Below are 27,226 nucleotides of genomic sequence, written 5' to 3'. Positions count from 1 at the left end.
TAATACTATTTATTATAGGGTTAGTGAGGCGGATTAGGGGTTAATAACTTTATTATAGTAGCGCTCCGGTCGGCAGATTAGGGGTTATTAAGTGTAGGCAGGTGGAGGCGACGTTGTGGGGTCGGCAGATTAGGGGTTAATAAATATAGGCAGATTAGGGGTTAATAAATATAATATAGGGGTCGGCGGTATTAGGGGCAGCAGATTAGGGGTACATAGGGATAATGTAAGTAGCGGCGGTTTACGGAGCGGCAGATTAGGGGTTAAAAATAATATACAGGGGTCAGCGATAGTGGGGGCGGCAGAATAGGGGTTAATAAGTGTAAGGTTAGGGGTGTTTAGACTCGGGGTACATGTTAGGGTGTTAGGTGCAGACGTAGGAAGTGTTTCCTCATAGCAAACAATGGGGCTGCGTTAGGAGCTGAACGCGGCTTTTTTGCAGGTGTTAGGTTTTTTTTTCAGCTCAAACAGCCCCATTGTTTCCTATGGGGGAATCGTGCACGAACACGTTTTTGAGGCTGGCCGCGTCCGTAAGCAACTCTGGTATCGAGAGTTGAAGTTGCGTTAAATATGCTCTACGCTCCTTTTCTGGAGCCTAACGCAGCCATTCTCAATACCAGAGTTATTTTAAAGGTGCGGCCAGAAAAAAGCCAGCGTTAGATACGCGGGTCCTTACCGACAAAACTCTAAATCTAGCCGTTAGTTAATAATAGAAATATTATTTAGATTTATTTAATTAATATTTAAGTTAGGGGGGTGTTAGGGTTAGTGTTAGACTTAGGTTTAGGGGTTAATAATTTATTACAGTGGCGGCGGTGTAGTGGGGGGCAGGATAGGGGTTAATAAATTTATTATAGGTGGCGACGGTGTAGGGGGGCAGGATAGGGGTTAATAAATTTAATATAGGTTGCGGCGGGTTCAGGGAGCGGCAGTTTAGGGGTTAAACTATTTATTTATTTGCGGCGAGGTGCGGGATCAGCAGGATAGGGGTTAATAACTTTGTTATAGAGGGCGACGGTATAGGGGGGGCAGGATAGGGGTTACTAGGATTATGTAGGTGGCAGCGGTGCCTGGGAGCGGCGGTTTAGGGGTTAATACATTTATAAGACTTGCGGCGGGGTCTAGGAGCGGCGGTTTAGGGGTTAATACATTTATAAGACTTGCGGCAGGGTCTAGGAGCGGCGGTTTAGGGGTTAGTAACTTTATTTAGTTGCGGGGGGCTCCGGGGGCGCCGGTATAGGGGGTAGAACAGTGTAGTTTAGTGTGGTTGCTTAGTGACAGGCTAGCAAGAAAGCTGTCAAACAGCCGAAGAGCAGCGAGATCGGATGAGTGATAACTCTCACAGTCCGCTGCTCATCGCCCCGCGGCTTTTTGACAGCTTTATTTGAAGGTAGGCGAGCTTAGGCGGGCGTATTGGGCCGGCAAAGGCAGGAAAGTTGACACGTTGATAACTACCCCCCATTGTCTCAATCAACCTGTCTATATTGTCTCAATGCACAGTAAAGAGGATGCTTCAAGTGGCCAAAATATCTCAAAGGAGTTAGTTGCATCTTGGGGTCAGAAAGTATCCAAAACTACAATCTGACATCACCTACATCCCCACAAGTTGCTTAGAAAGGTTTCAATAATAAAGTGTCTACTCTCATCCAAAAATAAACCCAAGCATCTTTAGTTTGCCAGACACTCCTATAACTTCAAAAGAGATCAGGTTTCTTTGGTCAGATAAAACCAAAATAGTGGTGGATTTGCAAAGGCTCTTTAATGTTTTGAGGTTGTTTTTTCTTCCAGAGGACCTGGACATATTGTTAGGATACATGGCATCATGGACTCTATCAAATATCAACAGATATTAAAAGAACTAGACATGTGCGGTTCGTTTCGGATTAATTCGGAAATTCGGTAAATTCGGTAAATTCTGAGATTCGGATCGATTCGGATTTCCGAATTAAAATACTTCCGAATCTACCGAATGAATCCGAAATAGCTGCCGTATCTCCGAATAAATCCGAATTAGCTCGTTAAAATTCGGCATTTCCCCATAGGAAACAATGGGAGTTTCGGCTGAAAAAAAACTAACACCGCAGCCCCATTGTTTCCTATGGGGAAACACTAAGTCTGCACCTAACACCCTAACATGTACCCCGAGTCTCTAAACACCCCTAATCTGACACTTATTAACCCCTAATCTGCTGCCTCCGCTATCGCTGACACCTGCATTATTTTATTAACCCCTAATCTGCCGACCGAATATCACCGCCACCTACATTATAACTATTAACCCCTAATATGCTGTCCCTAACACCGCCGACCCCTACATTATAGTTATTAACCCCTAATCTGCCCCCCCCAACGTCGCCGCAATCTAACTACAAGTATTAACCCCTAATCTGCCGACCCGATATCGCCGCCACCTACATTATAACTATTAACCCCTAATCTGCTGTCCCTAACACCGCCGACCCCTACATTATAGTTATTAACCCCTAATCTGCCTCCCCCAACGTCGCCGCAATCTAACTACAAGTATTAACCCCTAATCTGCCGACCGAATATCGCCGCCCGCCTACATTATAGCTATTAACCCCTAATCTGCTGTCCCTAACACCGCCGACCCCTACATTATAGTTATTAACCCCTAATCTGCCCCCCCCAACGTCGCCACAATCTAACTACAAGTATTAACCCCTAATCTGCCGACCGCAAATCGCTGCCACTATAATAAATGTATTAACCCCTAAACCGCCGCACTCCCGCCTCGCAAACACTATAATACATTTTATTAACCCCTAATCTGCCCTCCCTAACATCGCCGCCACCTACCTACAATTATTAACCCCTAATCTCCCGCCCGCACCGTCACCGCTACTATAATAAGGTTATTAACCCCTAAACCTAAGTCTAACCCTAACACTAACACCCCCTAACTTAAATATAATTTAAATAAAACGAAATAAATTTACTATAGTTAAATAAATTAATCCTATTTAAAACTAAAGACTTACCTGTAAAATAAACCCTAAGATAGCTGCAATATAACTAATAGTTACATTGTAGCTATTTTAGGATTTATTTTTATTTTACAGGCAACTTTGTATTTATTTTAACTAGGTACAATAGTTATTAAATAGTTAATAACTATTTAATAACTACCTAGCTAAAATAAATACAAATTTACCTGTAAAATAAATCCTAACCTAAGTTACAATTACACCTAACACTACACTATCATTTAATTAATTAAATAAATCACTCATATTTAAAACTAAATACTTACCTGTAAAATAAACCCTAATTTAGCTGCAATATAACTAATAGTTACATTGTAGCTATTTTAGCATTTATATTTATTTTACAGGCAACTTTGTATTTATTTTAACTAGGTACAATAGCTATTAAATAGTTTTGACTAATTAATAGCTACCTAGTTAAAATAATTACAAAATTACCTGTAAAATAAAACCTAACACTACACTATCATTAAATAAATTAACTACAAGTACCTACAATTATCTACAATTAAATAAACTAAAGTACAAAACCCCCCAACTAAATTACAAAAAATAAAAAACCACTAAATTACAAAAAATAAAAAAATATTACAAGAATTTTAAACTAATTACACCTAATCTAAGCCCCCTAATAAAATAACAAAGCCCCCCAAAATAAAAAAAAATGCCCTACCCTATACTAAATTACAAAAGTTAACAGCTCTATTACCTTACCAGCCCTGAACAGGGCCCTTTGCGGGGCATGCCCCAAAGAAAACAGCTCTTTTGCCTGTAAAAAAAAACACAATCCCCCCCCCACATTACAACCCACCACCCACATACCCCTACTCTAACCCAAACCCCCCTTAAATAAACCTAACACTACCCCCCTGAAGATCTCCCTACCTTGAGTCGTGTTCACCCAGCCGGGCCGAAGTCTTCATCCGATGGGGCAGAAGAGGACATCCAGACCGGCAGAAGTCTTCATCCAAGCGGGGCAAGAAGAGGTCTTCCATCCATCATACAAGTACCAAAATACAAACAAACACTAAATTACCAAAAATAATAAAATATTACAATAATTTTAATCTAATTACACCTAATCTAAGCCCCCTACTAGCTATTAATATAGCTACAATATAACTAATAGTTACATTGTAGCTATTTTAGGATTTATATGTATTTTACAGGCAACTTTGTATTCATTTTAACTAGGTTCAATAGCTATTAAATAGATATTGACTATTTAATAGCTACCTAGTTAAAATAATTACAAAATTACCTGTAAAATAAATCCTAACCTAAGTTACAATTAAACCTAACACTACACTATCATTAAATAAATTAACTACAAGTACCTACAATTAAATACAATTAAAAAAACTAAACTAAAGTACAACCCCCCCCCCCACTAAATTACAAAAAATAAAAAAATATTACAAGAATTTTAAACTAATTACACCTAATCTAAGCCCCCTAATAAAATAACAAAGCCCCCCAAAATAAAAAAATGCCCTAACCTATACTAAATTACAAAAGTTAACAGCTCTATTACCTTACCAGCCCTGAACAGGGCCCTTTGCGGGGCATGCCCCAAAGAAAACAGCTCTTTTGCCTGTAAAAAAAAAACACAATCCCCCCCCCCACATTACAACCCACCACCCACATACCCCTACTCTAACCCAAACCCCCCTTAAATAAACCTAACACTACCCCCCTGAAGATCTCCCTACCTTGAGTCGTGTTCACCCAGCCGGGCCGAAGTCTTCATCCGATGGGGCAGAAGAGGACATCCAGACCGGCAGAAGTCTTCATCCAAGCGGGGCAAGAAGAGGTCTTCCATCCATCAGAAAAGTACAAAAAAAACAAACAAACACTAAATTAGCAAAAATAATAAAATATTACAATAATTTTAAACTAATTACACCTAATCTAAGCCCCCTACTAGCTATTAATAAAAAAAATTACAAGAATTTTAAACTAATTACACCTAATCTAAGCCCCCTAATAAAATAACAAAGCCCCCCAAAATAAAAAAATGCCCTACCCTATACTAAATTACAAAAGTAATCAGCTCTATTACCTTACCAGCCCTGAACAGGGCCTTTTGCGGGGCATGCCCCAAAGAAAACAGCTCTTTTGCCTGTAAAAAAAAACACAATACCCCCCCCCACATTACAACCCACCACCCACATACCCCTACTCTAACCCAAACCCCCCTTAAATAAACCTAACACTACCCCCCTGAAGATCTCTCTACGTGTCTTCACCCAGCGGGCCGAAGTCTTCATCCGATCGGGCAGAAGAGGACATCCAGACCGGCAGAATTCTTCATCCAAGCGGGGCAAGAAGAGGTCTTCCATCCATCAGAAGTCTTGATCCAGGCGGCATCTTCTCTGTTCATCCATCCGGAGCGGAGCGGCAGCATCCTGAAGACATCCCACGCAGAGCATCCTCTTCTTTCTTGATCCGACGACTAGGTGACTGTACCTTTAAGTGACGTCATCCAAGATGGCGTCCCTTGAATTCCGATTGGCTGATAGGATTCTATCAGCCAATCGGAATTAAGGTAGGAAAAATCTGATTGGCTGATTCAATCAGCTAATCAGATTCAAGTTCAATCCGATTGGCTGATGGAATCAGCCAATCAGATTGACCTCGCATTCTATTGGCTGTTCCGATCAGCCAATAGAATGCGAGTTTTTTACAGGCAAAAGAGCTGTTTTCTTTGGGGCATGCCCCGCAAAAGGCCCTGTTCAGGGCTGGTAAGGTAATAGAGCTGATTACTTTTGTAATTTAGTATAGGGTATTGCATTTTTTTATTTTGGGGGGCTTTGTTATTTTATTAGGGGGCTTAGATTATGTGTAATTAGTTTAAAATTATTGTAATTTTTTTTATTTTTTGTAATTTAGTGTTTGTTTTTTTTGTACTTTAGTTTAGTTTATTTCATTGTATTTAATTGTAGGTACTTGTAGTTAATTTATTTAATGATAGTGTAGTGTTAGGTTTAATAGTAACTTAGGTTAGGATTTATTTTACAGGTAATTTTGTAATTATTTTAACTAGGTAGCTATTAAACAGTAAATATCTATTTAATAGCTATTGTACCTAGTTAAAATAAATACAAAGTTGTCTGTAAAATAAATATAAATGCTAAAATAGCTACAATGTAACTATTAGTTATATTGTAGCTATATTAGGTTTTATTTTACAGGTAAGTATTTAGTTTTATATAGGATTAATTTATTTAGTTAATTTAATGACAGTGTAGTGTTAGGTGTAATTGTAACTTAGGTTAGGGTTTATTTTACAGGTAAATTTGTATTTATTTTAGCTAGGTAGTTATTAACTATTTAATAGCTATTGTACCTAGTTAAAATAAATACAAAGTTGCCTGTAAAATAAATATAAATCCTAAAATAGCTACAATGTAACTATTAGTTATATTGTAGCTATATTAATAGCTAGTAGGGGGCTTAGATTAGGTGTAATTAGTTTAAATTTATTGTAATATTTTATTATTCTTGCTAATTTAGTGTTTGTTTGTTTTTTTGTACTTTTCTGATGGATGGAAGACCTCTTCTTGCCCCGCTTGGATGAAGACTTCTGCCGGTCTGGATGTCCTCTTCTGCCCCATCGGATGAAGACTTCGGCCCGGCTGGGTGAACACGACTCAAGGTAGGGAGATCTTCAGGGGGGTAGTGTTAGGTTTATTTAAGGGGGGTTTGGGTTAGAGTAGGGGTATGTGGGTGGTGGGTTGTAATGTGGGGGGGGGGGGGTATTGTGTTTTTTTTTTACAGGCAAAAGAGCTGTTTTCTTTGGGGCATGCCCCGCAAAAGGCCCTGTTCAGGGCTGGTAAGGTAATAGAGCTGTTAACTTTTGTAATTTAGTATAGGGTAGGGCATTTTTTTTTATTTTGGGGGGCTTTGTTATTTTATTAGGGGGCTTAGATTAGGTGTAATTAGTTTAAAATTCTTGTAATATTTTTTTATTTTTTGTAATTTAGTGGGGGGGTTTTTGTACTTTAGTTTAGTTTTTTAAATTGTATTTAATTGTAGGTACTTGTAGTTAATTTATTTAATGATAGTGCAGTGTTAGGTTTAATTGTAACTTAGGTTAGGATTTATTTTACAGGTAATTTTGTAATTATTTTAACTAGGTAGCTATTAAATAGTCAATATCTATTTAATAGCTATTGAACCTAGTTAAAATAAATACAAAGTTGCCTGTACAATAAATATAAATGCTAAAATAGCTACAATGTAACTATTAGTTATATTGCAGCTATATTAGGGTTTATTTTACAGGTAAGTCTTTAGTTTTATATAGGATTCATTTATTTAGTTAATTTAATGATAGTGTAGTGTTAGGTGTAATTGTAACTTAGGTTATGATTTATTTTACAGGTAAATTTGTATTTATTTTAGCTAGGTAGTTATTAAATAGTTATTAACTATTTAATAGATATTGTACCTAGTTAAAATAAATACAAAGTTGCCTGTAAAATAAATATAAATCCTAAAATAGCTACAATGTAACTATTAGTTATATTGAAGCTATATTAATAGCTAGTCGGGGGCTTAGATTAGGTGTAATTAGTTTAAAATTATTGTAATATTTTATTATTTTTTGTAATTTAGTGTTTGTTTGTATTTTGGTACTTGTATGATGGATGGAAGACCTCTTCTTGCCCCGCTTGGATGAAGACTTCTGCCGGTCTGGATGTCCTCTTCTGCCCCATCGGATGAAGACTTCGGCCCGGCTGGGTGAACACGACTCAAGGTAGGGAGATCTTCAGGGGGGTAGTGTTAGATTTATTTAAGGGGGGTTTGGGTTAGAGTAGGGGTATGTGGGTGGTGGGTTGTAATGTGGGGGGGGGGGATTGTGTTTTTTTTTTACAGGCAAAAGAGCTGTTTTCTTTGGGGCATGCCCCGCAAAGGGCCCTGTTCAGGGCTGGTAAGGTAATAGAGCTGTTAACTTTTGTAATTTAGTATAGGGTAGGGCATTTTTTTATTTTGGGGGGCTTTGTTATTTTATTAGGGGGCTTAGATTAGGTGTAATTAGTTTAAAATTCTTGTAATATTTTTTTATTTTTTGTAATTTAGTGTTTGTTTGTTTTTGTAATTTAGTGGGGGGTTTTTGTACTTTAGTTTATTTAATTGTAGATAATTGTAGGTACTTGTAGTTAATTTATTTAATGACAGTGTAGTGTTAGGTTTAATTGTAACTTAGGTTAGGATTTATTTTACAGGTAATTTTGTAATTATTTTAACTAGGTAGCTATTAATTAGTAAATAACTATTTAATAGCTTTTGTACCTAGTTAAAATAAATACAAAGTTGCCTGTAAAATAAATATAAATGCTAAAATAGCTACAATGTAACTATTAGTTATATTGCAGCTATCTTAGGGTTTATTTTACAGGTAAGTATTTTGTTTTAAATATGATTCATTTATTTAGTTAATTTAATGATAGTGTAGTGTTAGGTGTAATTGTAACTTAGGTTAGGATTTATTTTACAGGTAAATTTGTATTTATTTTAGCTAGGTAGTTATTAAATAGTTATTAACTATTTAATAACTATTGTACCTAGTTAAAATAAATACAAAGTTGCCTATAAAATAAAAATAAATCCTAAAATAGCTACAATGTAACTATTAGTTATATTGCAGCTATCTTAGGGTTTATTTTACAGGTAAGTCTTTAGTTTTAAATAGGATTCATTTATTTAACTATAGTAAACTTATTTCGTTTTATTTAAATTATATTTAAGTTAGGGGGTGTTAGTGTTAGGGTTAGACTTAGGTTTAGGGGTTAATAACCTTATTATAGTAGCGGCGACGTTGGGGGCGGGAGATTAGGGGTTAATAATTGTAGGTAGGTGGCGGCGATGTTAGGGAGGGCATATTAGGGGTTAATAAAATGTATTATAGTGTTTGCGAGGCGGGAGTGCGGCGGTTTAGGGGTTAATACATTTATTATAGTGGCGGCGATTTGCGGTCGGCAGATTAGGGGTTAATACTTGTAGTTAGATTGTGGCGACGTTGGGGGGAGGCAGATTAGGGGTTAATAACTATAATGTAGGGGTCGGCGGTGTTAGGGACACCAGATTAGGGGTTAATAGCTATAATGTAGGCGGCGGCGATATCGGGTCGGCAGATTAGGGGTTAATACTTGTAGTTAGATTGCGGCGACGTTGGGGGGGGGCAGATTAGGGGTTAATAACTATAATGTAGGGGTCGGCGGTGTTAGGGACAGCAGATTAGGGGTTAATAGCTATAATGTAGGCGGCGGCGATATCGGGTCGGCAGATTAGGGGTTAATACTTGTAGTTAGATTGCGGCGACGTTGGGGGGGGCAGATTAGGGGTTAATAACTATAATGTAGGGGTCGGCGGTGTTAGGGACAGCAGATTAGGGGTTAATAGTTATAATGTAGGCGGCGGCGATATCGGGTCGGCAGATTAGGGGTTAATACTTGTAGTTAGATTGCGGCGACGTTGGGGGAGGCAGATTAGGGGTTAATAACTATAATGTAGGGGTCGGCGGTGTTAGGGACAGCAGATTAGGGGTTAATAGCTATAATGTAGGTTGCGGCGATATCCGATCGGCAGATTAGGGGTTAAATAATGTTATTATAGGGTTTGCAATGTGGGGGGGGCCTCGGTTTAGTGGTTCATAGGTAGTTTATGGGTGTTAGTGACTTAGTGTACTAAATGGGTGTTAGTGTACTAAAAACATTCCGAATTTCGGAACGGAATAGAACCGAATTCAGCCGAATCCGAATAAATCCGAAACGAATTTATTCAAATTTTGCCGAATCCGATTCGATCCGAAACGAAATTCGAAAAGTCCGAATCGATCCGAACCGAAAACGAACCGAATTTTCTAAATTGTCTAAAAGAACACCTTACTGCATTTGCCATAAAACTTAAAACGGTTTGTTGTTAAATCATCCAACAGGATAATGATGCCAAACATACATCAAAATTAACACAAAACATGTTTAGTGACCACAAAATAAAGATCCTGCCATGGCCATCCCAGTCCCCTGACTTGAATCCTATATAAAACCTGTGGGGTAAACTGAAGAGGAAAGTCCACCATCATCAACCTTGAACTTTTATGGATCTGGAGAGATTCTGTATGAAGAAATGGGGGCCCATTTATCAAGCTCCGAACGGAGCTTGTGGGCCCGTGTTTCTGGCGAGTCTTCAGACTCGCCAGAAACAGCAGTTTATGAAGCAGCGGTCCCAAAGACCGCTGCTTCATAACCCTGTCCACCTGCTCTGAGCAGGCGGACGGGAATCGCCGGAATTCAACCTGATCGAGTACGATCGGGTTGATTGACATCTGCCTGCTGGCTGTCGATTGGCCACGAGTCTGCAGGAGGCGGCGTTGCACCAGCAGCTCATGTGAGCTGCTGGTGCAATGCTGAATACGGAGAGCGTATTGCTCTCTGCTTTTAGCAATGTCTTGCGGACCTGATCCGCGCTGTCAGATCAGGTCTGCAAGACTTTTGAGAAATAGGCCCCACAGATCCCTTGCCTTGTGTTCGCCAACCTCTTTATAGGAAAAGACTCAGCAGTTAGCACAAAGTATTGACTAAAAGGGTTCCAATAATTGTGCCACACATATATTTAACAAATATATTTTTTTTTTATAAAGTTTTGTGCGTTTGCAATTGTTTGATATCCATGAGAGCAGAGTATTTTTTGAGCAGAAGATCAAAATGTTAAACAATAAAGACATACAGCCTTTTTTAGTCATATTTACCAAGGGTGACAATATTAGAGGAAGGCACTGTATATACAGATATATATGTTCTGCACATAGCAGAATATGTTCTATGTATTTATAAATAGATATTCCTACATATGTATGTATATCTATTTATAAATACATAGAACATATTCTGCTATGTGCAGAACATTGGAATGTGAAGTATTTACAGTAAATACACAGCATAAAACATTATTAAAAATGAATAGCGCTCCCTAAAGACTCTACTGTTCAGGGATGCATACAACCTACGCTAACCTTACTTTATACCAGTTCCACTCCTCCATTGCTATCCCCTGAACCCCCTTAGCATGTAAGCCTAAGAGTCCAGCTGTTTGTAGATCACCATCTTAAGAGTGGATTACAACAGTGCAACTCTTGGCCCTCTACCCATTTGATCCCTATAATTGTTTTGTTGTACTCCCCTTTGTTTATAGCGCTGCGGAATCTATTGGCGCTCTACAAATAACTAATAATAATAATAATAATAAAAATACGCTTTTACATGTTTTCATCTACTTGAGTGCAAAGGGTTCCAGTGCACTTATATACATTTCTATATTCTATATATGTATACATATGTATTTATGTGTTTATGTGTGTATATATGTCTGTAAATACATTTATACACATGTGTATATATATATATATATATATATATATATATATATATAACCCCTTCCTTATCCATCTTTGGTGAGAATGATATAGGTTGGACATCAGGCTGAGAGTTCACAACATGCAGGGTATTGGATGCAGCCTTTATCATCCCAAGCAGAATCACACACACACCTTTCTGCAGCCTGAAAAGCTCTGACTAAAACTCTCTTCACAGGAAGTCTCTGAAACTGTCAGCATCTGATTGGCTCTCACTATCATGTGATACAGAGTTGAGCAAAGGGCAAAGTACAAGGTGCAAGGTGCAGTTAATCTCTGCAGAAAAATTACAAAGGGCTACATTCCCCCCCCCCCCCCCTGTAAAATTCCTGCCTTCCACTGGCAGGAGAGATACATTCTATAATTAAACATCACTCCGGCACAAGTAACAAACTCATCTAATACAGTTGTGTTCCTGTACCTAACAAAGGCCTAGATTATGAATTTTGCGGTAGCTGAAAAAGCAGCGTGAACAGGTGCTAACGCAGCTTTTTTACTACCGCTGGTATTACGAGTCTTGCAGGTTTAAAGTCACCCCACACTTTTTTGGCCTTACCACAAAACGACGTACGTAAACTTAGTAAAGTCTTTTTTTCTATGGGACTTTCATATCGCTGGTATTACGAGTCTGTCCTGGGAGGCCAAAAAGTGAGCGGTACACCCTAAATCGTCAAGATTCCTACCGCATTTGAAAGTCAGTAGTTATGAGTTTTATTGTACAACGCTGTAACATAAAAATCATAACTAAAGTGCTAAAAAGTACACTAACACCCATAAACTTTCTATTAACCCCTAAACCGAGGCCCTCCCGCATCGCAAACACTAAAATAGAATTTTGAATCCCTAATCTGCCACTCCAGACACCGCCGCCACCTACATTATATTTCTGAACCCCTAATCTGCTGCCCCAAACATCGCTGACACCTACATTATATTTATTAACCCCTAATCTGCTGCCCCCAATGTCGCCGCAACCTACCTACACTTATTAACCCCTAATCTGCCTCCCTCAACATCGCCGCCACCATAATAAATATATTAACCCCTAAACTGACGTACTCCCGCCTCGCAAACATTAGTTTATTATTATTAACCCCTAATCTGCCGTCCCTAACATCGTCGCCACCTACCTACATTTATTAACCCCTAATCTGCCGACCCCAACATCACTATATTAAAGTTATTAACCCCTAAACCTAAGTCTAACCCTAACACCCCCTAACAAATATAATTTAAATAAATCTAACTACATATTCCTATCATTAACTAAATAATTCCTATTTAAAACTAAATACTTACCTGTAAAATAAACCCTAAACTAACTACAATATAACTAATAGTTACATTGTATCTAGCTTAGGATTTATTTTTATTTTACAGGCAAGTTTGTATTTATTTTAACTAGGTAGAATAGTTCTTAAACAGTTATTAACTATTTAATAACTACCCAGCTAAAATAAATACAAATTAACCTGTAAAATAAAACCTAACTTAAGTTACACTAACACCTAACACTTTTAAATACTATTAACTAAATTAAATTAAATTAGCTAAAGTACAAAAAAAACCAACTAAATTACAGAAAATAAAAAACAAATTACAGATATTTAAACTAATTACACCTAATCTAATATCCCTATCAAAATAAAAAAAGCCCCTCCCCCCCCCAAAAAAAAACAACCCTAGCCTTAACTAAACTACCAATAGCCCTTAAAAGGGCCTTTTGCGGGACATTGCCCCAAAGTAATCAGCTCTTTTACCTGTAAAACAACCCCCCAAACAGTAAAACCCACCCACCACCCACACAACCAACCCCCCAAATAAAATACTATCTAAAAAAACTTAAGCTCCCCATTGCCCCGAAAATGGCATTTGGATGGGAATTGCCCTTAAAAGGGCAGTTAGTTCTTTTGCAGGCCCAAAGTCCCTAACCTAAAAATAAAACCCACCCAATACACCCTTAAAAAACTTAACACTAACCCCATGAAGACTGACTTACCGGGAGAAGTCTTCATCCAAGCTGGGTCGAAGTACTCAACGAAGCCGGGAGAAGTCTTCATCCAAGCTGGGCGAAGTGGTCCTCCAGACGGGCAGAAGTCTTCATCCAGACAGCATCTTCTATCTTCATCCATCCAGCGAGGAGCAGGTCCATCTTCAAGACATCCGACGCGGAGCATCCTTTTCATCCGACGATTAAAGATGAATTAAGGTACCTTTAAGTGACGTAATCCAAGATGGCGTCCCTTAGATTCCGATTGGCTGATAGAATTCTATCAGCCAATCAAATTAAGGTAGAAAAAATCCTATTGGCTGATCCAATTAGCCAATAGGATTGAGCTTGAATTCTATTGGCTGATTGGAACAGCCAATAGAATGCGAGCTCAATCCTATTGGCTGATTGCATCAGCCAATAGGATTTTTTCTACCTTAATTCCGATTGGCTGATAGAATTCTATCAGCCAATCAGAATCTAAGGGACACCATGTTGGATGACGTCACTTAAAGGTACCTTCATTCATCTTTAGTCGCCGTATGAAGAGGATGCTCCGCGTCAGATGTCTTGAAGATGGACCTGCTCTGCGCTAGATGGATAAAGAGAGAAGATGCCGTCTGGATGAAGACTTCTGCCTGTCTGGAGGACCACTTCGCCCCACTTGGATGAAGACTTCTCCCAGCTTCATTGAGGACTTCGGCCCGTCTTAGATGAAGACTTCTCACGGTAAGTCGATCTTCATGGGGTTAGTGTTTTTTTAAGGGTGTATTGAGGGGGTTTTATTTTTAGGTTAGGGACTTTGGGCCTTCAAAAGAGCTAACTGCTTTTTTAAGGGCAATGCCTATCCAAATGCCCTTTTCAGGGCAATGGGGAGCTTAGGTGTTTTAGATAGTATTTTATTTGGGGGGTTGGTTGTGTGGGTGGTGGGTTTTACTTTTGGGGTGGTTGTTTGTATTTTTTTTAAAGGTAAAAGAGCTGATTACTTTGGGGCAATGCCCCGCAAAAGGACCTTTTAAGGTATATTGGTAGTTTAGTTTAGGCTAGGGGTTTTTGTTATTTTTGGGGGGCTTTTTTATTTTGATAGGGCTATTAGATTAGGTGTAATTAGTTTAAATATCTGCAATTTGTTTTAATTTTCTGTAATTTAGTGTTTGTTTTTTTTGTACTTTAGCTAATTTAATTTAATTGATTTAATTGTTGTTAATTTAGTTAATTTATTTTATTATAGTGTAGTGTTAGGTGTTAGTGTAACTTAGGTTAGGTTTTATTTTACAGGTAAATTTGTATTTATTTTAGCTAGGTAGTTATTAAATAGTTAATAACTATTTAATAACTAGTCTACCTAGTTAAAATAAATACAAACTTGCCTGTAAAATAAAGATAAATCATAAGCTAGATACAATGTAACTATTAGTAATATTGTAGCTAGCTTAGGGTTTATTTTATAGGTAAGTATTTAGTTTTAAATAGGAATAATTTAGTTAATGATAGGAATATTTAGTTAGATTTATTTAAATTATATTTGTTAGGGGGTGTTAGGGTTAAACTTAGGTTTAGGGGTTAATAACTTTAATATAGTGGCGGCGATGTTGGGGGCGGCAGATTAGGGGTTAATAAATGTAGGTAGGTGGAGGCGATTTTAGGGACGGCAGATTAGGGGTTAATAATATTTAACTAATGTTTGCGAGGCGGGAGTGCAGCGGTTTAGGGGTTAATATGTTTATTATAGTGGCGGCGACGTTGGGGCGGCAGATTAGGGGTTAATAAGTGTAGGTAGGTTGCGGCGACATTGGGGGTGGCAGATTAGGGGTTAATAAATATAATGTAGGTGTCGGCGATGTTGGGGGCAGCAGATTAGGGGTTCATAAATATAATGTAGGTGGCGGCTGTGTCCGGAGCGGCAGTTTAGGGGTTAAAAAAATGTATTTTAGTGTTTGTGATGCTGGAGGGCTTCGGTTTAGGCGTTAATAGGTAGTTTATGAATGTTTAGTGTACTTTTTAGCACTTTAGTTATGAATTTTATGTTACGGCGTTACACCATAAAACTCATAACTACTGACTTTCAAATGCGTTAGAAATCTTGACAGGATAGGGTGTACTGCTCGCTTTTTGGCCTCCCAGGACAGACTCGTAATACCAGCGCTATGAAAGTCCCATAGAAAATTTTTTTTACGAAGATTACGTAAGTCGTTTTGCTGTAAGGCCAAAAAAGTGTGCGATGACCCTAAACCTGCAAGACTCGTAATACCAGCGGTAGTAAAAAAACAGTGTTAACACCTGTTAATGCTGCTTTTTCAGCTACCGCAAAACTCATAATCTAGGCCTTTATTAGGTAGCTTGCTATGTGGATGAATGGCGGATTAGGTCTTAATAGTTTAATTAGGCATATTGCAATGAGGCGGTTGACATATTAGGGGTTAATATACTTTATTAGTTATTGCGGTGGGGGATTGCGGTTGATAGGTAGATATTGCGCATATGTTAGGTAATAGTTTATATTTTTAGGGAGTTACGGTGCTCACATTTTTAGCGTAAGACTAGCTGCGTCTGCCTATGCGTGGCGAGGTGAAAATGGAGTAAAATTTCTCAATTTACATCACATAAGTCCTTGCGCTGAATATGTGATACCAACTTGCGAAGCGGTTCTATGTTAGCCAATGCCGCATATGTAATCTCACCCATATTCTCACTTTCTCACACACACATCCTATTTTTCACTCATATTCTCACTATCTAATACACACAAACTCTCTTATACACAATTGTTTTCCAGTTACTATGGAGGTAGCACATTTATTATTGTAGCACCCCTACTTCGTAAAGACACTAACAGCCATACCTTTCCAAGATAGTTGTTTACATATCCTATGCTACAGCAGGACAATCATAAAGAAGGAAAGTAGAAAAATGTAAATATGATACCCTCTGCCATCTCCACTGTGCAGCCATTGAGAGGGTTAAAGCTAAAGTTGCTAAAAAAACAAAAACTAAGGCCTAGATTACGAGTTTTGCGGTAAGCTAAAAAGCAGCGTTAACAGGTGCTAACACTGCTTTTTTACTACTGCTGGTATTACGAGTCTTGCAGGTTTAGGGGCACCGCACACTTTTTTGGTCTTACCGCAAAACGACTTACGTAAACTTTGTAAAGTCTTTTTCTATGGACTATCATAGCGCCGGTATTACGAGTCTGTCCTGGGAGGTCAAAAAGTGAGCGGTACACCCTACCCTGTCAAGATTTCTAACGCATTTGAAAGTCAGTAGTTATGAGTTTTATGGTGTAACGCCGTAACATAAAATTCATAACTAAAGTGCTAAAAAGTACACTAAACATTCATAAACTACCTATTAACTACCCTGTCAAGATTTCTAACACATTTGAAAGTCAGTAGTTATGAGTTTTATGTTACAACGTGGTAGCATAAAACTCATAACTAAAGTGCTAAAACGTACACTAACACCCATAAACTACCTATTAACCCCAAAACCGAGACCCTCCCGCATGGCAAACACTAAAATAAAATTATTAACCCCTAATTTGCTGCTCCGGACATCACTGCCACTAGAATAAACATATTAACCCCTAAACCGCCGCAGTCCGGCATCGCAAACACTAGTAAAATATTAATAAGCCCAATCTGCTGCCCCTAACATCGCCGCCACCTACATTATACTTATTAACCCCTAATCTTCCCGGACATCGCCACAACCTACATTATATTTATTAACCCATAATCTGCCTCCCTCAATGTCGCCGCAACCTACCTACACTTATTAACCCCTAATATGCCACCCACAACATCGCCCCCACTATAATAAACATATTAACCCGTAAACTGCTGCACTTCCGCATCGCAAACACTAGTTTAATATTATTAACCCCTTCTGCCACCCCCAACGTCACTGCCACTATACTAAATGTATTAACCCCTAAACCTAAGTCTAACCCTAACACCCCCTAACTAAAATATAATTTAAATAAATCTACATAAAATTCCTATCATTAACTAAATTATTCCTATTTAAAACTAAACACTTACCTATAAAATAAACCCTTAGCTAGCTACAATATAACTAATAATTACATTGTATCTAGCTTAGGGATAATTTTTATTTTACAGGCACGTTTGTATTTATTTTAACTAGGTAGAATAGTTACTAAATAGTTATTAACTATTTAATAACTACCTAGTTAAAATAAATACACATTTACCTGTAAAATAAAACCTAATCTAAGTTGCAATAACACCTAACACTACACTACAATTAAATAAATTAACTAAATTAAATACAACTAAATAAATTAAATTAAATTAGCTAAAGTACAAAAAAAAAACTAAATTACAGAAAATAATAAACAAATTACAAGATATTTAAACTAATTACACCTAATCTAATAGCCCTATCAAAATACCCCCCCCCCAAAGTTAAAAAAAAACCCTAGCCTAAACTAAACTACCAATAGGGCCTTTTGCGGGGCATTGCCCCAAAGTAATCAGCTCTTTTACCTGTAAAAATACAAACAACCCCCAACAGTAATATCCACCGCCCACACAACCAACCCCCCAAATACAATACTATCTAAAAAAAACTAAGCTTCACATTGCCCTGAAAAGGGCATTTGGATGGGCATTGCCCTTAAAAGGGCAGTTAGCTCTATTGCAGCCCAAAGCCCTAACCTAAAAATAAAACCCACCCAATAAACCCTTAAAAAAACCTAACACTAATCCCCTGAAGATCGACTTATTGTTCTGAAGATCTGACATCCATCCTCAAGGAAGCGGCAGACGTTTTCATCCAATCTGGCCAAAGTCCTCAACGAAGCCGGGAGAAGTCTTCATCCAAGCTGGGCGAAGTGGTACTCCAGATGGGCAGAAGTCTTTATCCATCCAATGTGAAGCGGCTCCATCTTCAAGATATCTGACGCGAAGCATCCTCTTCATCCGACGAACTAACGACGAAAGATGGTTCCTTTAAGTGACGTCATCCAAGATGGCATCCCTTAGATTCAGGTAGAAAAAATCCTATTGGTTGATGCAATCCAGTGATGTGCAGTCAATAGAGGCAGGTGAGGCAGTGCTTCACCTTTCATATGGGCAAAAACATATATTTTTTTATTGGCTTTAAAAAAAAAATTACAATTTTTTTCCCCCAGCATTTTTTTTTTCACAGCTACATGTTGTGCAATGGAGAGGCACAATCAGGTCTGCCTACCATGCTGCGCCACCTACTGGATGAAATTGGTTAAGATCATTGCATGGCCCATTAACTGCTTATTTGAGGCAGTCCTATTTGGGCTGACCCAATCCAGTGAGAGACATTAGTAAGTGGAACTTAGGGTTGGGGCTGGATGTTAAATCATATAAAACAAAACAAAAATGAAAAAAAAACAACTTTAATTTATTTTGTTGCTGTCCTGTGAAGCTGCAAGCTTTGCTAAAGTGAAAAATAGAGTTCTGTTCTTTCCCTCTAAGTGCAGTGGAATGTGTTACTGCAGCCAGGAAGAGATGCAGTGACCAGTGTATTAGCCACATTTTATTAAAGTAAGTGCTGCAGCTTTAGATTTTGCTGAAAGGGATTCTGTTCGTGAAAATTATAATTTAATGAATGTGGTTTAGTGTTTTTTGTTTTTTTACTCTTTTACAGCACTTTAAGGATCATTTTTGTATTTTGTTTACTCAAAATTTACACCCACCCACTACCTTAGCAGCTTGCCTCTGTAATGCACACTAATTTATAGTCTCACTTTATGAACTCTCTGTAGCTCTGCTGTTTTATTACTTTAAAATGCAGTGGTCCCTCTCCCCCCCGTGTGTGTGTGTCTCTCTCTCTCTATCTATCTATCCATCTCTCTCATTATGTGTGGTTCTCCTACATGGTTTCTTTCTCTCTCTGTCTCTCTTCCTCCCCCTCTGACTCTCTCATCCCTTATGTGTCTCTCTAACCATCTGTGTGTGATTGTGTCTCTCTTTTTCTCTAACCATCTGTGTGTGATTGTGTCTCTCTCTCTCTCTTTCTCTCTCTCTAACTCTCTGTGTGTGATTATGTCTCTCCATCTTTCTCTCTCTCTCTAACCCTCTGCGTGTGATTGTGTCTCTTTATCTCTCTCTAACCCTCTATGTGTGATTGTGTCTCTTTCTCTCTTTCTAACCCTCTGTGTGTGATTGTGTCTCTCTCTCTCTCTGTCTCTCTCTATAACCCTATGTGTGTGATTGTGTCTCTCTCTCTCTTTCTCTCTCTCTCTAACCCTCTGTGTATGATTGTGTCTCTCTCTCTTTCTCTCTCTCTCTCTCTCTCTCTCTAACCCTCTGTGTGTGATTGTGTCTCTTTCTCTCACTCTAACCCTCTGTGTGTGATTGTGTCTCTTTCTCTCTCTCTAACCCTCTGTGTGTGATTGTGTCTCTCTCTCTTTCTCTCTCTCTAACCCTCTGTGTGTGATTGTGTCTCTCTCTCTCTAACCCTATGTGTGTGATTGTGTCTCTCTCTCTCTTTCTCTGTCTATCTAACCATCTGTGTGTGATTGTGTCTCTCTCTTTCTCTAACCATATGTGTGTCATTGTGTCCCTCTCTCTCTTTCTCTCTCTCTAATTCTCTGTGTGTGATTGTGTCTCTCCATCTTTCTCTCTCTCTCTAACCCTCTGCGTGTGATTTTGTCTCTTTCTCTCTCTCTAACCCTCTGTGTGTGATTGTGTCTCTCTCTCTTTCTCTCTCTCTAACCCTCTGTGTGTGATTGTCTCTCTCTCTCTATAACCCTATGTGTGTGATTGTGTCTCTCTCTCTCTTTCTCTGTCTCTCTAACCATCTGTGTGTGATTGTGTGTCTCTCTCTCTCTATCTATCCATCTCTCTCCTTATGTGTTGTTCTCCCTCATGGTCTCTTTCTCTCTCTGTCTCTCTTCCTCCCCCTCTGACTCTCTCATCCCTTATGTGTCTCTCTAACCCTCTGTGTGTGATTGTGTCTCTCTCTTTCTCTAACCATCTGTGTGTGATTGTGTCTCTCTCTCTTTCTCTCTCTCTCTAACCCTCTGCGTGTGATTGTGTCTCTTTCTCTCTTTCCAACCCTCTATGTGTGATTGTGTCTTTTTCTCTCTTTCTAACCCTTTGTGTGTGATTGTGTCTCTCTCTCTCTAACCCTCTGTGTGTGATTGTGTCTCTCTCTCTATAACCCTATGTGTGTGATTGTGTCTCTCTCTATTTCTCTCTCTCTCTAACCCTCTGTGTATGATTGTGTCTCTCTCTCTCTTTCTCTCTCTCTCTCTCTAACCCTCTGTGTGTGATTGTGTCTCTTTCTCTCACTCTAACCCTCTGTGTGTGATTGTGTCTCTTTCTCTCTCTCTAACCCTCTGTGTGTGATTGTGTCTCTCTCTCTTTCTCTCTCTCTAATCCTCTGTGTGTGATTGTGTCTCTCTCTCTATAACCCTATGTGTGTGATTGTCTCTCTCTCTCTCTTTCTCTCTCTCTCTCTCTAACCATCTGTCTGTGATTGTGTCTCTCTCTCTTTCTCTCTCTCTAACCCTCTATATATGATTGTGTCTCTCTCTATCTCTCTCTATCTCTCTTTCTCTCTCTAACCCTCTTTGTGTGATTGTGTCTCTCTCTCTTTCTATCTCTCTCTAACCCTCTGTGTGTGATTGTGTCTCTTTCTCTCTCTCTAACCCTCTGTGTGTGATTGTGTCTCTCTCTCTCTAACCCTCTTTGTGTGATTGTGTCTCTCTCTCTCTCTTTCTCTTTCTCTAACCCTCTGTGTGTGATTGTGTCTCTCTATTTCTCTTTCTCTAACCCTCTGTGTGTTATTGTGTCTCGTTCTCTCTCTCTAACCCTCTGTGTGTGATTGTGTCTCTTTCTCTCTCTAAACCTCTGTGTGTGATTGTGTCTCTCTCTCTATAACCCTATGTGTGTGATTGTGTCTCTCTCTCTCTCTTTCTCTCTCTCTCTAACCCTCTGTGTGTGATTGTGTCTCTCTCTCTGTCTCTCTCTAACCCTCTGTGTGTGATTGTGTCTCTCTTTAACTCTCTCTCTAATCCTATGTGTGTGATTGTGTCTCTCTCTCTTTCTCTCTCTCTCTTTCTCTCTCTCTCTCTAACCCTCTGTGTGTGATTGTGTCTTTCTCTCTTTCTCTCTCTCTCTAACCCTCTGTGTGTGATTGTGTCTGTCTCTCTCTTTCTCTCTCTAACCCTCTGTGTGTAAATTTGTGTCTATCTTTCTCTCTCTCTGTAACCCTCTGTGTTAGATTCTCTCTCTCTCTCTCTCTCTCTCTCTCTCTCTCTCTCTCTCTCTCTCTCTCTCTCTCTCTCTCTCTCTCTCTCTCTCTCTCTCTCTCTCTCTCTCCCTCCTGGATGGCCTCTCACAACCTAAAAATAAATATGTCCAAGACTGAACTACTTCTAATTCCCCCCTCTAGCTCCACTCCAGTCTCTAATTTTTCTATCACTGTTGGCGGCACCACTATCTCCCCATCACCCCAAGTCCGCTGCCTCGGAGTCACGCTTGACTCAAATCTGTCCTTCATTCCCCACATCCAACTGCTCTCTTCATCCTGCCGCAACCACCTACGCAATATCTCCAAAATTCGCCCATTTCTGAGTGCTGAAACTACCAAACAGCTCATCCACTCCCTGGTAATTTCCCGACTTGACTACTGTAACAACTTACTAACTGGCCTCCCTCTCTCCCGCCTCTCTCCCCTCCAATCCATCCTAAATGCATCTGCCAGACTAATCCACCTCTCTCGATGCTCTGTTTCTGCTGCGCCTCTCTGTGAGTCCCTTCACTGGCTCCCCATTCATAACAGAGTTAAATTCAAAATTCTCACCCTGACCTACAAAGCTCTCACCAATGCTGCCCCACCCTACCTGTCCTCACTCATCAACAAATATACTCCTGCCCGTCCCCTAAGATCCAACAATGACCTGCTTCTTGCATCCTCTACCATCACCTCCTCTCATTCTAGACTACAGGACTTCTCTCGTGCGGCACCAACCCTCTGGAACGCACTTCCTCAAGATGTCAGACTTGCCCCTAACCTCTCCTCCTTTAAACGTTCCCTAAAGACCTTTCTGTTCAGGGAAGCTTATCACCCGACTTATTAACAAACTAACCAATTAACCAACAGTTGCCCTCTATCTACTCACTAATATCATTCCCACCTCTGCAGTCCCCACCTCCTGTTTCCAATCCTCCTACCCATCTAGATTGTAAGTTCCCACGGGAACAGGGCCCTCAATTCCCCCTGTATTTGTCTGTAAAATTTTGTGTCTTATCGTATTGTTTCTCCACTGTACTGTTATCCTTGTACCCATGGGCAGCGCTGCGGAATCTGTTGGCGCTTTATAAATAAAGAATAATAATAATAATCTATACTGATCACAAGAACATCGAGTATCTACAAACAAATAGAACTCTCTCCGCGAGACAAGTTCGTTGGAGTCGCTAGATTCCATTATATCATTGTTCACCGTCCAGGTTCTCGTAATGGAAAGGCTGACGCTCTATCTCGACTGCCTGTCTCTCTAGCATCACTTTCTAAACCCTCAACTGTAATAACAACAGAACAAATCATTGCCTTAAATGGCACCATTCAGGACCAAATACGTACTGCCCAAGAAAATGATACCGACCTTCCTCGTTTGTCCCTGAGAAAGGATACTGATAATCTGCATTATCATGATGATCTCTTATATATTCCTCCAACTGAACAAGACAAGGTAATCCATCTAGTACATGATACACTACTTGCTGGACATCCTAGCAGTAAGAAAACAGCGGAACTTCTACAACGCTCTTTTTGGTGGCCTAGGATGATTGACAAGATTTCTGCTTACATTAGATCATGTCCTACCTGTCTTCAAACTAAACCTCAGAAACATAAACCATATGGGTTGCTTCTATCTTTACCCATACCCTCTTCACCATGGTCTGAAGTAGCTATGGACTTTATCGTCGAATTGCCTAAATCCTCTAATCACACCACAATCCTCATTGTCGTAGACCATTTCACTAAAATTGTACATTTTATTCCTACGTCTAAATTACCTTCAGCTTCTTTAACTGCTCAATTGTTCCTCACCAACATTGTAAAACTACATGGACTTCCTAAATCAATTACTACAGACAGAGGATCCCAATTCACATCCAGATTCTGGAGACAATTGTGCACAACTCTTGGGATCACAAGGAACCTATCCTCTGCCTACCACCCACAATCCAACGGCCAGACAGAAAGGGTAAATCAGGTACTTGAGCAATATTTAAGATCTTATTGTTCTCACCAACAAACATCCTGGTTTGATTACCTACCCTATGCTGAGTTCACATATAATAACACAATCAACTCATCTACTAAAAACACTCCATTTTTTGCAAATTATGGATTCAATCCTGCCTTTCATCCATTTTCAAATCTTTCAGGCAACTTAGTGTCTGTTCAAGAACTCACTAACAGCCTCTCGCAGATCCACACCAACCTCAAAACTAATATCGCTGAAGCTCAAGGACAACAAAAACATTACTACGATCTTAGACATAGTAAACCACCTGAGTACAAAAAGGGTGATAAAGTTTGGTTGTCAACCAAACATCGACGATTAAATGCTCCCAGTAAGAAAATAACTTCCTTATTCATTGGTCCCTATCAAATTACTCGTGTAATTAACAGTAATGCTGTTACATTGGATCTCCCTAGTGAATTACGAATTCATCCGACGTTTCACGTCTCCTTACTGAAGCCCTATACTCTCATTAGGGGTGAACCATTACCACTCAAACATTCCGTTATCACTGATCAACTTGACTATGAGGTCGCTGACATTTTGGACTCAAGAAAACGAGGGAGACTTCTTGAATACTTGGTTCATTGGAAGGGTTACTCTCATGATGAGGACTCCTGGGAACCCTCCACGAATCTTTCTGCCGATCGCTTGGTTGCCTTGTTTCATAACAGACACCCTGATAGACCCTCTCCTTGAACCCTGGAGGGTTTCCTTTTGAGTGGGGGTACTGTCATGCATATACCTTTAAGGAGATTGATCACCTGCTTGCATCCTCCCTATAAAGCCTTACCTTTCCCATAATTCATTGCTTGGTAATTTGAATCCTTGCTAGATTCACTAGCTGCTCTTTTGCCCAGCCATTTCCTGAAATGAGGATTATCCTTTTGTATCTTTATCTTCCATTTGGATACAACATATCATTTCTTGCTAATACTGTGAGTATTTTGGGACTTCCACTAAGAAAGACTTTTACTCTAACTGCATAATTCTACAAATATGTGTAACTACGAACTAAAGGGATCATTCTAAACTTTGTTGCAAATGTTACCTATCTAATTTCATCAGCTAACCCCCTGGTTCAGCTGCACAGCTTCAGTTGCAATTACCATTGTTTTTCAGTCTCACTATTTCCTTCCACTGTAGCGCCGGATCTACTTTTCTGTGTTGTAGTCACACAGCCTGCTCTCTCCACTCTGTCTCAGAGCAGCACCGGAGCATAACGTTCCTCTCACTCTCTCTCGATCTGTTCAAGTCTCCAAGTTATAAACTAACAAAAGTAAGTACCGGACATACAGTTAATCCTATCACTCTGTCACATATGCAGACTTAAGTTATGTGTACACATTGGTTAATCGGTTCAGAAACGTTCACTCTTAATTACCTTTACAATGTAACTTACCTTGTAACAATTGTTGCTGTTAAATAGTGTGCTGCCAGAAGTGATTTACCAGTCTAGTTCTTATAAACACTTCTAAAACACTACTTATATAGTAATTGCTTGCTTCACAAATTCTGGATTATTTCAGTCATATTTCAGATCTGAATCAAGCTACAAAAAACATAATTTGAACGCATAAATATATTATGTTAACCAAGTTCTTTTGTATCTCTCATCTGCAAAAATAGATCCAACACTGCTGCTTAGCATTACACTCTCTCTAACCCTCTGTGTGTGATTGTCTCTCTCTCTCTCTCTTTCTCTCTCTCTTTCTATCTCTCTCTTTAAACCTCTGTGTGTGATTGTGTCTCTCTCTATTTCTCTCACTCTCTCTAACCCTCTGTGTGTGATTGTCTCTCTCTCTCTTTCTCTCTCTCTCTAACCCTCTGTGTGTGATTGTCTCTCTCTCTCTCTTTCTCTCTCTCTCTCTCTAACCCTCTGTGTGTGATTGTGTCTCTCTCTCTTTTTCTCTCCCTCTATCTCTAACCCTCTGTTTGTGATTGTGTCTCTCTCTCTTTCTCTCTCACTCTAACCCTCTGTGTGTAATTGTGTCTCTCTCTCTTTCTCTCTCTATTTAACCCTCTGTGTGTGATTGTGTCTCTCTCTCTTTTTCTCTCCCTCTATCTCTAACCCTCTGTTTGTGATTGTGTCTCTCTCTCTTTCTCTCTCACTCTAACCCTCTGTGTGTAATTGTGTCTCTCTCTCTTTCTCTCTCTATTTAACCCTCTGTGTGTGATTGTCTCTCTCTCTCTCTAACCCTCTGTGTATGATTGTGTCTCTCTCTCTTTCTCTCTCTCTCTAGCCCTCTGTGTGTGATGTGTGTGACTGTGTCTCCCTCTCTTTCTCTCTTTCTAACCCTCTGTGTCTGATTGTGTCTCTCTCTCTCTCTCTATCTCTCTCTCTCTCTCTCTCTCTAACCCTCTGTGTGTGATTGTGTCTCTCTCTCTTTCTCTCCCTCTCTAACCCTCTGTGTGTAATTGTGTCTCTCTCTCTCTCTCTATTTAACCCTCTGTGTGTGATTGTGTCTCTCTCTCTCTTTCTCTTTCTCTCTCTCTAACATTCTGTGTGTGATTCTCTCTCTCTCTCTCTCTCTCTCTCTCTCTCTCTAACCCTCTGTGTATGATTGTGTCTCTCTCTCTTTCTCTCTCTCTCTAACCCTCTGTGTGATTGTGTCTCCCTCTCTTTCTCTCTCTCTTTAACCCTCTGTGTGTGATTGCCTCTCTCTCTCTCTCTCTCTCTCTCTCACCATCTGTGTGTGATTGTGTCTCTCTCTAACCCTCTGTGTGTGATTGTGTCTCACTCTCTCTTTCTCTCTCTCTCTCTCTCTCTCTCTCTCTCTCTCTCTAACCCTCTGTGTGTGATTGTGTCTCTCTCTTTTTCTTTTTCTCTCTCTCTCTCTAAACCCTCTGTGTGTCATTGTGTGTGTCTCTCTCTCTTTCTCTAACCCCTTGTGTATGATTGTGTTTCTCTCTCTTTCTCTCTCTCTAACCCTCTGTGTGTGATTGTGTCTGTCTCTTTCTCTCTCTCTCTAACCATCTGTGTGTGATTGTGTCTCTCTCTCTCTCTCTAAACCTCTGGGTGTGATTATCTCTCTCTCTCTCTTTCTCTCTCTCTCTAACCCTCTGTGTGTGATTGTGTCTCTCTCTCTTTCTCTCTCTCTCTCTCTCTCTCTCTCTCTCTCTCTCTCTCTCTCTCTCTCTCTCTCTCTCTCTCTCTCTCGCTCTCTCTAACACTCTGTGTGTGATTGTCTCTCTCTCTCTCTCTCTCTCTCTCTAAAACTCTAAAACTCTGTGTGTGATTGTGTCTCTCTCTCTTTCTCTCTCACTCTCTCTCTCTAACCCTCTGTGTGTGACTGTGTCTCTCTCTCTTTCTCTAACACTCTGTGTGTGATTGTGTCTCTCTCTCTCTAAACCTTTATGTGTGATTGTGTCTCTCTCTCTTTTTCTCTCTCTCTAACCCTCTGTGTGTGATTGTGCCTCTCTCTCTCTCTCTAACCCTCTGTGTGTGATTGTGTCTTTATCTCTATCTTTTTATCTCTCTCTCTCTCTCTCTCTCTCTCTCTCTCTCTAACCCTCTGTGTGTGAATGTGTCTCTCTCTCTTTCT

This window comes from Bombina bombina, chromosome 3 (assembly GCF_027579735.1).
Source record: "Bombina bombina isolate aBomBom1 chromosome 3, aBomBom1.pri, whole genome shotgun sequence".
Taxonomy (NCBI): Eukaryota; Metazoa; Chordata; class Amphibia; order Anura; family Bombinatoridae; genus Bombina; species Bombina bombina.
Note: the sequence above shows the minus strand (reverse complement) of the source record.